Here is a 14,446-nt window from a genome sequence, read left to right as displayed (position 1 = left end):
ATTTTTCAAATTATTCTAACCTAGTTAACCTAGTTAAGCCTTTAAATCTCACTTTAAGCTGAAATGTGTTGACAAATTCTCTCTCTCTTAAACAGAAATTGTAAAAAAAAAATAAATAAAAAAAAATAAAATATATATATATATATATATATATATATATATATATATATATATATATATATATATATATATATATATATATATTTAATTAAAAAAATATTTATTTAAAACATGACTGGAAAAAAATGGTTTGTTTGCAATTCAGAGAGCTTTGAATTCAAGTTTGAATTTAATTGTGTTTGAATTTTTTTATTGTAAGCTTTTTATCTCTCAATACATGACCTGGGTGTTTCTTATTCTGCATTTTTCTTCGTTATAATATTACAAGTGTTTTCAGTTTTTTATTAATGCTTATTATTTTTTAATTTAAGAGCACAATACTTGGCAAAAAATTTATCTTATAGCTCATACCACAGCTCACAATCATGACGAATGGAGTAGATGAGTGGGGTTTTACTGTCTCTCAGAAAAGACGCATTCACTAACCCTGACATCTAATATGACCCTGTTATTATTTTGCAGCTGTCTGTCGCTGCCGATGACAAATCCGCATTGACCTTTTCACTCAGTGTAAAATGTCCATGGATGACAAAAGTGAAAAAAATCTCAGCTAAGCAAAAATAAATTCTAGTAATGCTCTAATAGGGAGTTTTAATCATAGCTGGTAAAATGTGTACACGTTATTTTGATAGTCACCTGTAGACATTCTATTGACTATAACGTTGCAACTACCAGATCTCTTTAGATAAGCTTACAGTTATAGTTGGTAGAATAAGTTTTGACATATATTTGTAAAGTTTCTTATACAGTGGGTTGAATGTCTGTTGAGAATCCTTTAAAACATTAAGATATTAAGCAGTTAAATTAATACTTAATTGTACATTATAATTTAAATAGTTATTATAATTAACACACACACACACACACACACACACACACACACACACACACACACACACACACACACACACACACACACACACACACACACACACACACATATATATACGGCTGATAGCCGTGATATATTTAAGTAATATCAGCACCCGTAAAGCCTCTTTACCCTTTGTGTATTATTCTGCCCACATACAACCAGCAAAGAGCAGACACTACAGATCCAAAGTTTAAAAGATGCTTGCTCAACTGTTTAACTGTCAGCTTATGAATTGAATCCAAGGCGGAAGAAAGTAGTTCCTCATACAAAAGGATTTTTCAGTCTCTCCATGTTTGATTTTGTTTTTATATACACAATTATGCCTTCAAACTGTTGTGTAAACACAATTTCATACTCCTAGCAGTGCGATAAGGCTGTATATCGGCACTGGTGGGGGCAGTTTAAATTATTTTTTCAAAAATATTTCCCAAGATATTTTTTTGAGAGAGAGAGTAAATGTACTAAGGTCATTGTTATTAGCCCCCTTAAGTAATTATTCCTTTCTATTGGCTTTACAACAAACCACTGTTTTCCAATAAGTTTCCTAATTACCCTAACTTGCCTCATTAAACAAAATAACATAGTTAAACCTTTAAATGATACTTTAAACTACAGTTACCAAAACAGGTAGTAAAATAGTATGTACTGTCATCATGGCAAAGACAAAATGAATGAATTATTAGAAATTGGTTACTAAAAATGTTAGATGTAAGGCGACAGCACTTCCTACTGCGCCACTACGTCGCAATATTATTGTATAGATATTTTACACCATTACCCATTTGATGTCAAACTCTGTATTTCTGTAAATAAGATTGGTATGATTAGCAGTGCATAAAGATAAAATAGACTTCTAATTATTACTTCTAAGAATTGTATTGCGCAAATAAGACTGATTATTAAAATATCAAGGAAGCGCTTTTTTTCTGTCCCAGTACAAACAAACAAAAAGAAAATTAAAAAATCTTGTGAAGATTAAATCATGACAGAGATTTCATTAATTTGAACATTTAGAAGTTTAGCCTTGAGAAAGTGATAGAATTCTTTGAGAAGTGCTGATCAAGGCATCAGATTAAGTTTTGGGCTGAGTTTAAAAACAGGCTTTTTTCCCCCAATATTGCTGGTAGTTTGCACTATTAATTGCAAGCGATCAAACATGTTTGTGTGTTCAGGCATAACTGCTGTATGGGTTGCTTTGGAAACATTGGAATACCAGCATATGTGAAAAGGCTTTCAAAACAGATGCTGGTAGAATGAAGGTGCATCATCTCACTTTCTAAATAAGTGCTCTGTCAAGAACTCCTCCATAGAAAACTCAGCAACAGGACTGTGTATATTGTGCTGTTTGGTGCTGCAGTCATGCATGGTTTCACTGTACAGCAAGGGTGCAGTGTTGAAAATAAACTATATAAAAAATAAGGATAAAATTCTCTCTATGCATTACTAAATCCTTTGTTTATTGACATCATTGTGTAACATTAAAAGGGATAGTTCACACACAAAAAATTATATGTTCACAACCTCATTTATGGCTATTTCTGCAGCACACAATCAGATGTCATCCTGTCAATCAAATGTAACCATCTTAATAATCAGTAATTTACATGTTACACAATATTATACTCTGAATAATGACACATCTACGTAATTGCACGGATCTTCTGAAGTAATTTCCAACATAGTCCTGATGGCAAGTCTCCACCCAAAATGACAATGATCCTCTTTGTTTACAAGATTATGGGGTATCAATTGGTTGCCATCATATGATTTGAGTTTGATTAGCAGATACAGAAATTGATTTTAAAAATGTGACACACTGTACCTCACGTTTGTTTCATGCAGATTACAAAACCAAAGAACATTTGTTTTCAAGTGTAGCTGGCTCATTTTATAGTAGAAATTTCAAGCTTTATGTAGATATAATTCCCATGTCTGTGAAGCAAGTAATCGCTAAGATCCCAGTGCATTTGCTGACCCCAGAGGGTTCATAACAACGAAGCTGCACAAACTGTCATGAAAACATACAACTAGACTACAAATTCTCCCCCAGAGTACTGTCAGTCTATCAATGGATGATTGACTCCTATACTACACTCTCAGAAATAAAGGTACACGCGTTGTCACTGGGATGGTACCTTTTCAAAAGGTACAAATTTGTACCCAAATGGTCCATACTAAGACCTTAAAGGTACATATTAGTACCTAAAAAGTACAAAAGTGTGCCTCTTAAATTTTTAGATACTCATATATGCTTTTAAGGCACCAATATGGACCCTTTAAGTACAAAGGTGTACCCTTTGAAAAAGGTACCACTCCAGTGACAACTTGTGTACCTTTATTTCTGAGATTGTAGAAAGAGGGGCTTCCTTTGCTGGAGCAGCCATAGTGATCGTCACATTTTTTTTCCTTTCAAAACTATAGGAGTGACACATTGTCTGTATTCTTTGAGATTGAGACATACTTTTAAGAATTGAAGCTCAGTTTTGTTTGGCAGTTATTATTTATTTTTATTTGTTTGATTTGCATACCAAAGAAATGTTTTAACTCATATTTAGTGCTTGGCAAGTGTTCATTTTGAACCGTGGTCTTCTAGTGACTGATTCCCCTTCTGGAAAACAAGAAACAGTAAGCTGATTATGACAGTGCATCTGCTGGCCTCTCACCTCACATCTGGCGTTTTTGTGTCTTGTGGTAAATGACACACTAAGTGTATAGGCATGTCAGTGTGAAGCACATTTTGCCATCAACCAAGCCCTTCCAGAGCTTTGTCCGAGTGCATATGTGGTCATCTAATGCTAACAGCTCTCTTCAGGCCAAAGCAGGACATCGGAAGAACTGCTGTTTGCTTTACAGTAATCACCAAAGGAGGATTTCTCAGTTTTCTAGGGCAGTCATGGCAGTCTGGACATGATTTTGTGTAATTCAGCTCATGTGTGCACAATGCCAGCATCTTGATCAGAGTAGCCTGTTGTCACTGCTTGTGCTGGACAGCATCAGTCCACGGCGTTACTCATCTCTCATCTGCTCTCTTTTCTTCTTATAGCTTCCTACTCTTTCATCCTCTCTTCTTTCCCTTTCTATCTTCTCTTTTTACACTGCCCTCCTTTCCCGTCCTCTTCCTGACACATTCTTCTCTGGCCTACTTAGAGACCGAAATTCAAACTGTTTGCAAACTGAATGATTTTTCCCCCTGAACTGGATCGTTTTTGTTCTTTTGTTTTGGTTTAACTGCTTTTCTGAAGAATCTTAGCCTCAAAACCTAAGTTTAGAAGGTGTCTGGTTTTCTGCACACTGTCAGAAAATGTTTGGCAATTTTTTTATCTCATCTCATCTCATTTTCGTCCACCAAGTCCGTTGCCGAGTCGCAGGGTTAACAGTCTTAGGAGAGAACCCCTCTTCCCAGACACTTCCTCCAGCTTTTCCGGGGGGATCCAGTAACGTTCCCAGGCCAGCCAGAGACATAGACCCTTCAGCATGTCCTGGGTCTTCCCCGAGGCCTCCTCCCAGTGTGACATCCCTGGAACACCTCCCTAGGTAGGCGTTCAAGAGGCAACAGAAGGATGCCTGAGCCACCTCAGCTGACTTCTCTCCATGTAAAGGAATAGCGGCTCTACTCCGAGCTACACCCGAGTGACAGAGCTCCTCAACCTATCTATAAGGGTGCGCCCTGCTGCTAGTATCCAAGATCTTGTCCTTTCGGTCGTGATCCAAATCTCATGACCATAGGTGAGAGTAGGAATGTAGATTGACTGGTAAATCAAGAGCTTTGCCTTCCGGCTTAGCGTCTTCTTTCAACAACGGACCGATACATTGACCACATTACTGCTGCCACTGCTCCAATCCGCCTTTCAATCTCACGTTCCATACTCTCCCATACTCTCTGGGGCTCCACCCTGGAGCCAGACCTGGGGTTGGGGCTTGTATGTAAGCACCTGGTAGCCTGGTTTATACCAAGGAACCCGGTTGGGCTCAACCCGAAGGAGCGACCTGGGACCATCCTCCTGCAGGCCCAACAAACACAGAGGGAGCTGTAAGTGGCCAGTGCATTGTAGAAAGTGTGGTGATCGAAGGTTAGGACCACGACAACCTGATTGTCAGGCACAGAAATTTTCTATCTCAAGATGTTAAAAAGTCATTTTAAAGGACAGTTTGTCAAGCACATGTACAGTAACTTTCATTAAACCAAATGTGCTATTTTGGTCAAGTTTTATTATATGGAAATCCGCTAAAGTATTTGGGAAAGACTGTTGATGAGTGCAGTTAATTAAAAATCTGTGTTTGAGGACAGTCACTGACATTTAGTCAATAGAACTGCAGGAAACAGTTTGAGTCTTCATGTTTGATGTCTTCCTTTAATAAAGCTTATGTCTTTCACTTAAAGTTTGATTATATTCTCTTGTTTTGGTTCCTCTGTTCTGCCTCCCTTTCTTTCTTCTTCCCCCCATCTCTGTCTTTGCTCTGTTTTCTTCATTTTCTCCTCTATGCCTGAAGACAGTCAGTGCCCTAGTTTATTAGCAGGTTTTCTACCATCACCCCTGAATAAAAGAGCCAACACAGTTCAGTGATATGAGACTGCAGAGCAGAAACACATGGCGAGCTGTTTTCATGCATTGGGAATCAAGCTCAAGTTCAGCTCACCGGTTCTGATATTGTATGCTGCAGACACATTTAGACACACTGTATTTCTGTGGACTATGTTTAGAAGGCTGTCCAATCAAACGTGAAGCTGTCTCTGCTAAAAAAAAGGTTATGAATATTGAAGGCAGTCTGAGTCCATGGCCCCTAGGGGGTCCAAAGCTGTACTGCAGGAGGTCTGCCAATTATATAACTTTTGTTGTTGTTGTTGTTTGTGAAGGAGGAAGGATTGTGTGGCTTAAAAATACAATATTGATTTTTAACTAAAGCTAAACTTCACATAATGCAAACTGAAAAATATATTATTTTAAGTTGACTACTATTCAAAAGTTTTGGGTTGTTGAGATTTTTGGTCACACCTAATTTTGATGGTCTGTTTGTTGAGTTAAAGTTACTTTGCATCTACATGCCAATTCTCATTAGTCTAGAAGTAAACCGTTAAATTGGGTTAGGGTTAGGGTTAGGGAATTTGACATGTACTTGCAAAGTTTCTTATAGGCTTTTAAATGTCTGTCGAAGTAAAGTAACGGTATCAACAGATATTAACTAGACAGTCTACTAGTACTCAAATGGACCATCAAAATAAAGTGTTACCAAATTTTTTATTGTCTTTTTTTTTTTTTTTTAAAGTCTGTCATTGTCATTAAGACTTTATTTATGTAGACTAACAAGTGAACCAATCTCAATCCACAGCATCTCAAAAATAATTTTGGTTTACTTTCGTTTTTTTTTTTTTTTTTTGGTACACTGTAAAATGTAATAAGTTGACATTACTTTGAAAATTGCCTTAACATTTTTAAGTAATGTAGTGTATTGATTTTATGTGAGCATAACTTAAAACAGCTTGTATTCACAACTTCTTAATAAAGTAAACTTCAGTACCTTTGACTCAAAATAATTAGTTGTATTAACTTCTTATTAGTGTAATAAAATTTTTTATTGCAAAAAAAAAATATATATATATATATATATATATATATATATATATATATATATATATATATATATATATATATATATATATATATATATATATATATATATATAACACTTTATAACAAGTAGTTTAAACTTTTTTCCAATGTAATAATTTTTTATATAATAATAAAAACAATAATATTAATGAATAAATAAAAATAAATAAGTAAATAACATTTAGATATTATTTATTTATTTCTATATAAATATTATTTTATTTATTAATATTTTATAAATGTTTTTATAATATCGTTTATTATATAATCATATAAATATTATTCGATCTATTCATATTAATATATTTACACATTTTGAACATCTAAATATTGAAAAAGCCTCACATTTATTATGCATATCTCTGATTATGCTTAAGTTTTAAGTTTTAATTCCTCCACCTGTTTTCTCAGTTCTCTCATCACCATTCTCTATCATTAACATGCTTTTGACACATGACCACTTAAAAGTTGTAAAACGTATTATTGTAAATCGAGATTACAGAATCTATTTATCTTAACTTAATGTGCTAAAAATTTGGGATTGCTTGTTTAAATATTGTAAGGTACTCGCTGTCTCTCTCTCTGTCTGTCTCTCTCTCTAGATTAATTGTAATATGTAAAACAGGATAAAGGTGATGATGATAATATTAACAGTAAGTCTGCAAATAAAGATTTCCAGTTGTGTGTTGGAGATAGTGGAGCGGGTCATTGTGGGTTTCTCAGACAGTGGCAGGAGTGCACAAACTGAACTGCTAACACACAGCAGCACACACATTCCCCCAGTAAGATCTTCCTCTCTCTCTCTCTCTCTCTCTCTCTCTCTCTCTCTCTCTCTCTCCTGTATCAGTGTTCAGGTTTCCCACAAAGCTTTGATCCGATAAGGCTGGCAATGCGTTTGACCTCAGCGGTGTCGCTCTGATTGGTGAGTGTGGCCTCAGGGTATGAGGAGCATTTTCCTGTCTGTCATCTCCAGTCAGAGAGAAAATTCTGCTTAGAGACATCTCATCTCCCACACACACTCGTTCACTACAAATCTCAACCCCCCCCCCCCCCCTCTCTTTTTTAATCATTCTTTTGCTCTTTCTCACTCAGTCTGTCTGTTTTAATCACCTTCTCTCATTCTGTTCAGAGGTCAGTCTGTCCTTATGGCAGTACTGAAGCACCCAGATGGCCCACAATGCTACTTCATTTGTGAGACACTCTTGTTCTCTTAAGATTTCAGTATAACTGTAATATTGTTGAAGTTTGTTTTGTTGCCAGACTGATTGTTTTGTACATTTTAGGCCTTTTTTAAGTTTTAAGATAACGTGCAAGTCGGTTTATATACATTGCTCAAAAAAAGAGTTCAGTCTTCTCTTTAATTTTATGATCTCTCTCTCTCTCTCTCCTTATCCTAAGTTGAGTGAGTTCGAAGCGTAAAAAAAAAAAAGATTTATATGTAACGTCTGTAAAAGTCACTCACCAGAATGAGTTAAGAGGAGTGAAGACTTGGAGGTGGTTAGATAAATTTGGGACAAATTTTTAAAGCAAATTGGAGGACTTTGTATAAGCAGCCTGTTAAGAAACGTACTGCAAACTTGCAATGGAGATTAATGTACGGGGCCATAGTTACAAACAATTAGTCATTTGTTTATACATTAGATCTACATGCCAACTAATTCTCATTATAATAAGACTTAAGGTTGGGTTATAGGATAAGGGTTAGTGTAAGTTGACCTGCAAAGTTTCTTATATTCAGTTAAATGTCTGTTGAAGGAGCAGTATGAACGGATATTAAGCAGACAATCTACTAATACTCAAACGGACAATCAAAATAAAGTGTTCAAACTAACTCTGCCTATTTGTTTACTTAACAAATATTCAGTGACAATAATAACTAGCTGACTGTACGTTATCTCTTACATAATGGCTGTGAAACTGTGTAATTGACTGTCAGCCCAAATAATTGATTTCCTCCACAGCTGCATTTGTTTCTTTGCTCCTGTCTCGCTCTCCACTTTATTTCTTCTCATGATAAAATGTGTTACATAATAAAATAATAATTTCAACTCATGTCCATTTATTTGGAAAGTAATAAGCTTCACATCAGGATCCAAATAGTTCCGCTGGAGGTTATTTAGCAGTAATGACCAGCTCGCTGCATATAATCCCTATTATATTTCAAAAGTAACCCAATAAATCTGTAACAGCATCATTGCTCCCTTGGCTCAGAAAAGTGAGGGTTTGGTTTCTGTTATGTCATGTTCTTTCTCCATCGCTGAATGTCGTCATACATTTTCAATACGCCATTAGTCACTGCGCCTGTGCTATCAGGCAAATATTCAGAGCTCAGCGCTGTTCACTTGGTTTGGGATGCGTGGCAGACAGATTAGTGAGGTATTCCCCCACTGTGCTTGTCTGCCATTGGCTTGGACTTCCATGGCAGGTAGCAGTGTGTGTGTATGTGTGTGTTTGCATGTCACAGAGGAGGATTGTATGCTGGGATCCACCCACTAATAGCCGACGATCTATCAAAGTCAGAGCACAACTCTCAGCTCTCCCTCTGGAACAGTGCCTTTCTGATACACCACGGAAAAGAGAATTAATAAGAGCCATCATTATCAGAGTGTGCTGTGTGCCTCAAGGGGGAAGGAGGAGAGACAGAATGGGAGAAGGGAAATAGGTGAAGACATGGGAAGAATAGAAAGGGGCTCTTAAGATGTGGATGCTGATGCAGAGAGAAAGAAATGAAGGCGCTGTTAAAAACAGATCGAGAGGGAACGCTTTCACTCTTGCACACCTAAATTTTGTTTCACAGGAACAAATGCTGTGATTGTGCTTCATTGCTACTGAGCAGCTGCTTTTGAAACTCTGTATTTTTAGTTTATATTACTTTTTATTAAAGCTCATTGCAGTGTACTTGATTTGTGATTTATAAAAAGCAAGCCAATGGTCACACTCAAAATATGATTATTGCTGCTTGTTCAAACTATTACAAGATTGGAATTACAGGACTTAAACAGCTTTAAATGAGCTGAAACAACACAATTCTTGTAATTTCTTTGACATTTTTTGTTCAGTCCACTTAAATTTGTAAACTATTAAGTTAACTTAAATGTTTTGTTTTTGGACAACATGAAGGAATTGTGTTGGTCCGACTAACAGGTTAGGGGATTTTTTGTTCCCAGCATGCTTTAATTGAGAGAGGGAAATGTTGACAATAAATTAATCTTAGGAGTTTAAAGTTAACAGAAATACTTATTAGAGTTTAATCTTCACTTTAGTTTGAATATTTAGAAGATTTTCATGTAATTCTTTTTGAGTTTTGAGATGACCATCTTGCCGAAGCACCCATGCTGTTTGTTGTTTTGCTCAGTCAGCAATAACTGTCCTAAAAATAGTTCTGAGATCAGTCTCAATCAACTGTATATTAAAATATGCTTAAAATGGCTTTTTAGTTAATTTAGGATAACATCAAATAAAACTAAGAGACTTCAAAATGTACGGCACATGACATACATAATATTATCAGACATTGAGTTTAAGTTAAATAAAAATATGAATTTATATAAACTTTTATTTGATAAAATCATATTTGACCAACTCAATTGCATTTAATTGTGTTAAAACTACTATTAGTTGGTGCTAAACAAATTTATTGGATGGAAATCCTGCCATCACTTTGAGAGTAAAAAATAACACATTCACGGTATAAATAAAATAAAATGTATACTTATCGAGAAATAAAATAATCACACAGTCCCACAGGGTTTCGTTTTAGGACCACTGCACATTACATATTGACTATTAAACATACAGTAAAGTAAAATTGATTCCAGTGACTCTCTTCATGATGCATTGTTATGGTCATGTGTCTGCACCCACACATATGTCAATATGCAACAGTAAGCTCGTTCTCCACACTGTCACAAATGCTCTCAGGAACATCTGCTGAAACTGAGGGTTGAAGGTAATACTGTTGTTAGTAATTTTCAGTTTCACAGATCCATTGATTTTCTTTAGGATACCTCAATGGCCAGGACTCATTCATTTTATTTAGTCTGTATGTTCGTCTGTACTGTATGTGCTGTTGCATTTTCAAAACTACAAAATAAATAAATAAATAAATAAATAAATAAATAAATAAATAAATATATATATATATATATATATATATATATATATATATATATATATATATATATATATATATATATATATATATATACACAGCAAAATATGGGGACCCAAAACAACTCTATGGGTGTTAATTTCAACACTTTGAAAGTGTCTCATGGGGTCCACTCAAAACAGAGTTAAATCAACACTTTCAAAAGGGTTGGCACATTGACACCGAAGTAAGGGTTAATTTTAACTCTGGGCAGAGTTAAAAAAGTAACTATATTTAACACCGCCTGGTGTAATATATTGTTATTTTATTCAACTCTCTTGAGTGTAAATATGGTAAAAAGGTCAAATAGACTGTAAATTACAAAAGAAAAAAACATTTTATTTGAAAACATTCACCACTTCAACAATTCATTCAGATTTTAAAATGCAACAATGTCAAATATGCTTTAAATGTTTTATTAGTACAGACAGTATCAACAGAATATGTATGACCAGTGCTCAAAAAGGCTGTTTCAGTCCTTTGGTCCAAACTTGATGTTTCATCAGAGCAATTTGAAAGTTCAATATAGCGTCACTCATAGTTTTCTTTTGAATGCATAGTTTTCTTCTGAAATTAAATTTTAAACAACTTGGCGTGCAAATCTTTCACTGCTGGTGTTTCCTTGGTCCTCCATATCAAACACAGCAGTTTAAATGAAGGTATAAATGCTGTAAACTTGTGTGAAAACAAACTGGAGCTAGGAAATCTCATCAAGCATGTCCTGTGAATGAAGTGCTTCCCAGCCACAGGATGACCTTTTTATCCATGACGATGTAGTAGCTGCTGATCGCTCGTCTGGTGGTTCCTGATGCACGGATATAGGGTGAAGCTCATCTAAGAACTCTTCAAGACTCCAGCATGACTAAGAAAAATGTTTGAAAACAAATTGCAATCAAATTCTATGATATATTTAAAAGAACATTTAAAGTAAATGAAACATTCAAGAAATCTAAACTCACCTTTTGAAAATCTTCATGATGATCCACAACTTGACTCTCCCAGCTAGTTGAGGTGACAGGATATGGAAAAGTAGAAAAAACACATACATCACTGTTGGATCTACAAAAACAATTAGGTTAAACACTATGACTAGAACTGGAAAAACAGGCAGCTGTCAGTCCAGAATCCTCAATTTAACACAACACTTGGAGCAAAATTTAGAGGAGCTCAAAATCTTTTATATCATTTAGTGATGCTGACTTCCCCAAAATATTGGCCACAGTGTAAAAAATATTCATAAATTTACAGTTTTCTGTAAGCGTGTGCGTGCGTGTGTGTGTGTGCGTGTGTGTGTGTGTGCGTGTGTGTGTGTGTGCGTGCGTGCGCGTTTCTTTACCAGATTCAACTTGTTAGGCCCTTTCAGGTCCAGTATTGACGCCACCTTTACTGGAGTCTAGCAGATGTTTCAGGTCTAAATATAATCTAAAATATTAGGATAAGCAGAAGAGAAAAAGTGCAAAGCAAAGAGCAAAACATTATTTAAGTAACAGTTCACCCACAATACAAAACTTATCACCTTCATGTCATTTGTTATTCTCTAATGCTCTAATACCCTCTCAGCTTATGTGAAACAAATACAGAACTTTATCAAACATACCTTCATTATTATCACCACATATGACCAAGAAGGTGTGCTTGGTCATTTCACCAACTCTGGAAATACACCATCCGTCTCTAATCAGCCACTGTCACAGGGTCTTGTGTTATTGTATAGAGAACTGTGGCTGTTAAAAAACAACAAAAAATTAGTATCTAACACATATGCATAACCTTCAGATAAAAAAGAGAGATGAACATCACAAAGTATGCCTCACACTTTTTCAGATATCTTTTGATTCAGATGTTGATTATTGATAATAAATCTACAAATCAAACCTGTATCATCATTAGGCTGCTCAAATATGAATCAGTTGATTAATTTTACAGACAGGTGGCTGTTTACAACGCACTAAATTGTCTTTAATAAAACGGAAATGTTGTGTACAGTAACGTTACATGCTAAGTTTAGCCTATAGTTTAAAGCACAATATCATACGGGAGAAAAAGCTTGACTAAGATGTTCCTGACTACATAAATAGCCTAACTTACTAACGTCAGACATCCCGAGTTGGGAAAAGTCATTTTCGGGGGATACAGAGTCGATTTGCGGGAGGTAGCGGGAGAGATGAGTACCTGAAGAGCAATGGAATGAGTTGCGCGCGACGTACCTAAAGAGCGGTGGGGGTGACTTGCGCGCGACGTACCTGAAGAGCTGGGAGGGATGCGGTGGAGAGGGGTGTACAAAGTATTTAATGATCGGGCGGGAGACGCGCGATTTCCGGGAGATTATCATTCATTTGCGGGCATCTACTTGGGCATCTGGGAGTCTCTGTGCATTTGCGGGATAACGTTAACGTTAGTCCCGCAACTTCCGGGAGACTTCTGTAACGTTATATGACGGCCACGAATGAACCAGTTTAAAAGGGCCGCGGTGTTTAAAATAACCAAATTAACGTACACGAATAACAAACAATCATATGTTTTAGTCAGGAAGCCTTTTACAAGTACGCATATGTTCATTTACTCACCAGATATGTTTTAGAAACTCTCCTGAGCTTATGGAAACCGTCCAGTGTTGCTGTTAGCATCCGGCCAGAGTAGGCTAGGCTGCTCCGGGGATTCCCTCGCTAGTTTGCTTCGAATTAAAGGAGAAGTGTCGATTTTATTTTACAGATGGGTAACGAACAAAATGGCATTAAACGTGACAGAAATGTGTTGAACATGTACATTTGATGTTTTTATGCACTATGTATGCGTGAGCATTTATAAAAACATTCTTGAAAAGATGTCAATAGTAATGCAGTTAAGCTAGATACACAAACGACCATGAATGAACCGCAAAAGTTTAAAATTGTCACTCCATTCTAAAGTTATTAACTTAACAATATGTTTACAACTGTATTTCCTTAAAGAAAGTCAGTAAAATACCAACATTTAGGTAGTTTGACTCACCAGTTGCTGTTCTAAACCTCAGATGGAAAATGGCGTCTGGAAAATTCTTCAGTGACTGGGGCTGCATGAATTCCCGGATGTTGGAAATAACACCACCAAGTGTTGAAAAGATAACTCCTTGATTTCGCACTGAATAAAATCAATTCTAACTCTTATTATATTCATTTATCAAAATCTAACTCTTTAACGTCAACACTTTACTCTGAAATGCTTTAACACCGAGAATTTAACTCTGATGAATTTGCTGTGTATATATATATATATATATATAATGTGTGTGTGTGTATATGTATATAAATGCTCAAAAAATAATTAATGTTCTACTTGTGAAGAAAAAAGTACATTATTATATTATATTATATTATATTATATTATATTATATTATATTATATTATATTATATTATATGGGGTGGCGCAGTGGGTAATGCTGTCACCTCACAGCAAGAAGGTCACTGGTTCAAGCCCCAACTGGGTCCCCAGCTGGGTCAGTTGGCATTTCTGAGTGGAGTTTGCATGTTCTCCCCATGATTGTGTGGGATTCCTCTGGGTTTTGCTCACAGTCCAAAGACATGCAATATAGGTGAATTGGGTCAACTAAATTGTCTGTACTGTATATGTGTACACAGCAAAATATGGGGACCCAAAACAACTCTATGGGTGTTAATTTCAACACTTTGAAAGTGTCTCATGGGGTCCACTCA

The 14,446-nt window shown here is 35.8% G+C and overlaps 1 protein-coding gene and 1 long non-coding RNA gene across 3 annotated transcripts in view; one reads left to right on the top strand and one right to left on the bottom strand.

Moving 5' to 3' along the window:
* Nucleotides 1–14,446, top strand: part of elfn2b (extracellular leucine-rich repeat and fibronectin type III domain containing 2b) — a 169,820-nt gene that overhangs the window by 121,488 nt on the left and 33,886 nt on the right. Inside the window, exon 3 of one of the 2 annotated variants that reach the window (XM_068219140.2) lies at nt 7,451–7,525. The exons of the other annotated variant lie outside the window; for it this stretch is intronic. The gene's annotated coding sequence lies outside the window, so the exon portion shown is untranslated. The remainder of the gene's footprint in view (nt 1–7,450; nt 7,526–14,446) is intronic. 2 annotated transcript variants of the gene reach the window in all.
* On the bottom strand, nt 11,000–13,800 carry LOC141381356 (uncharacterized). The gene is made up of 6 exons (XR_012401356.1): nt 13,745–13,800; nt 13,321–13,427; nt 12,351–12,477; nt 12,090–12,175; nt 11,713–11,755; nt 11,000–11,615 (listed from the first exon to the last, which is right to left on the bottom strand). It is a non-coding gene; the product is annotated as an uncharacterized lncRNA (long non-coding RNA).

Source organism: Danio rerio, chromosome 3 (genome assembly GCF_049306965.1).
Source record: "Danio rerio strain Tuebingen ecotype United States chromosome 3, GRCz12tu, whole genome shotgun sequence".
NCBI classification, from domain to species: domain Eukaryota; kingdom Metazoa; phylum Chordata; class Actinopteri; order Cypriniformes; family Danionidae; genus Danio; species Danio rerio.
The sequence above is the reverse complement of the archived record's forward strand: the minus strand, read 5'-3'. Positions and strand labels throughout refer to the sequence as shown.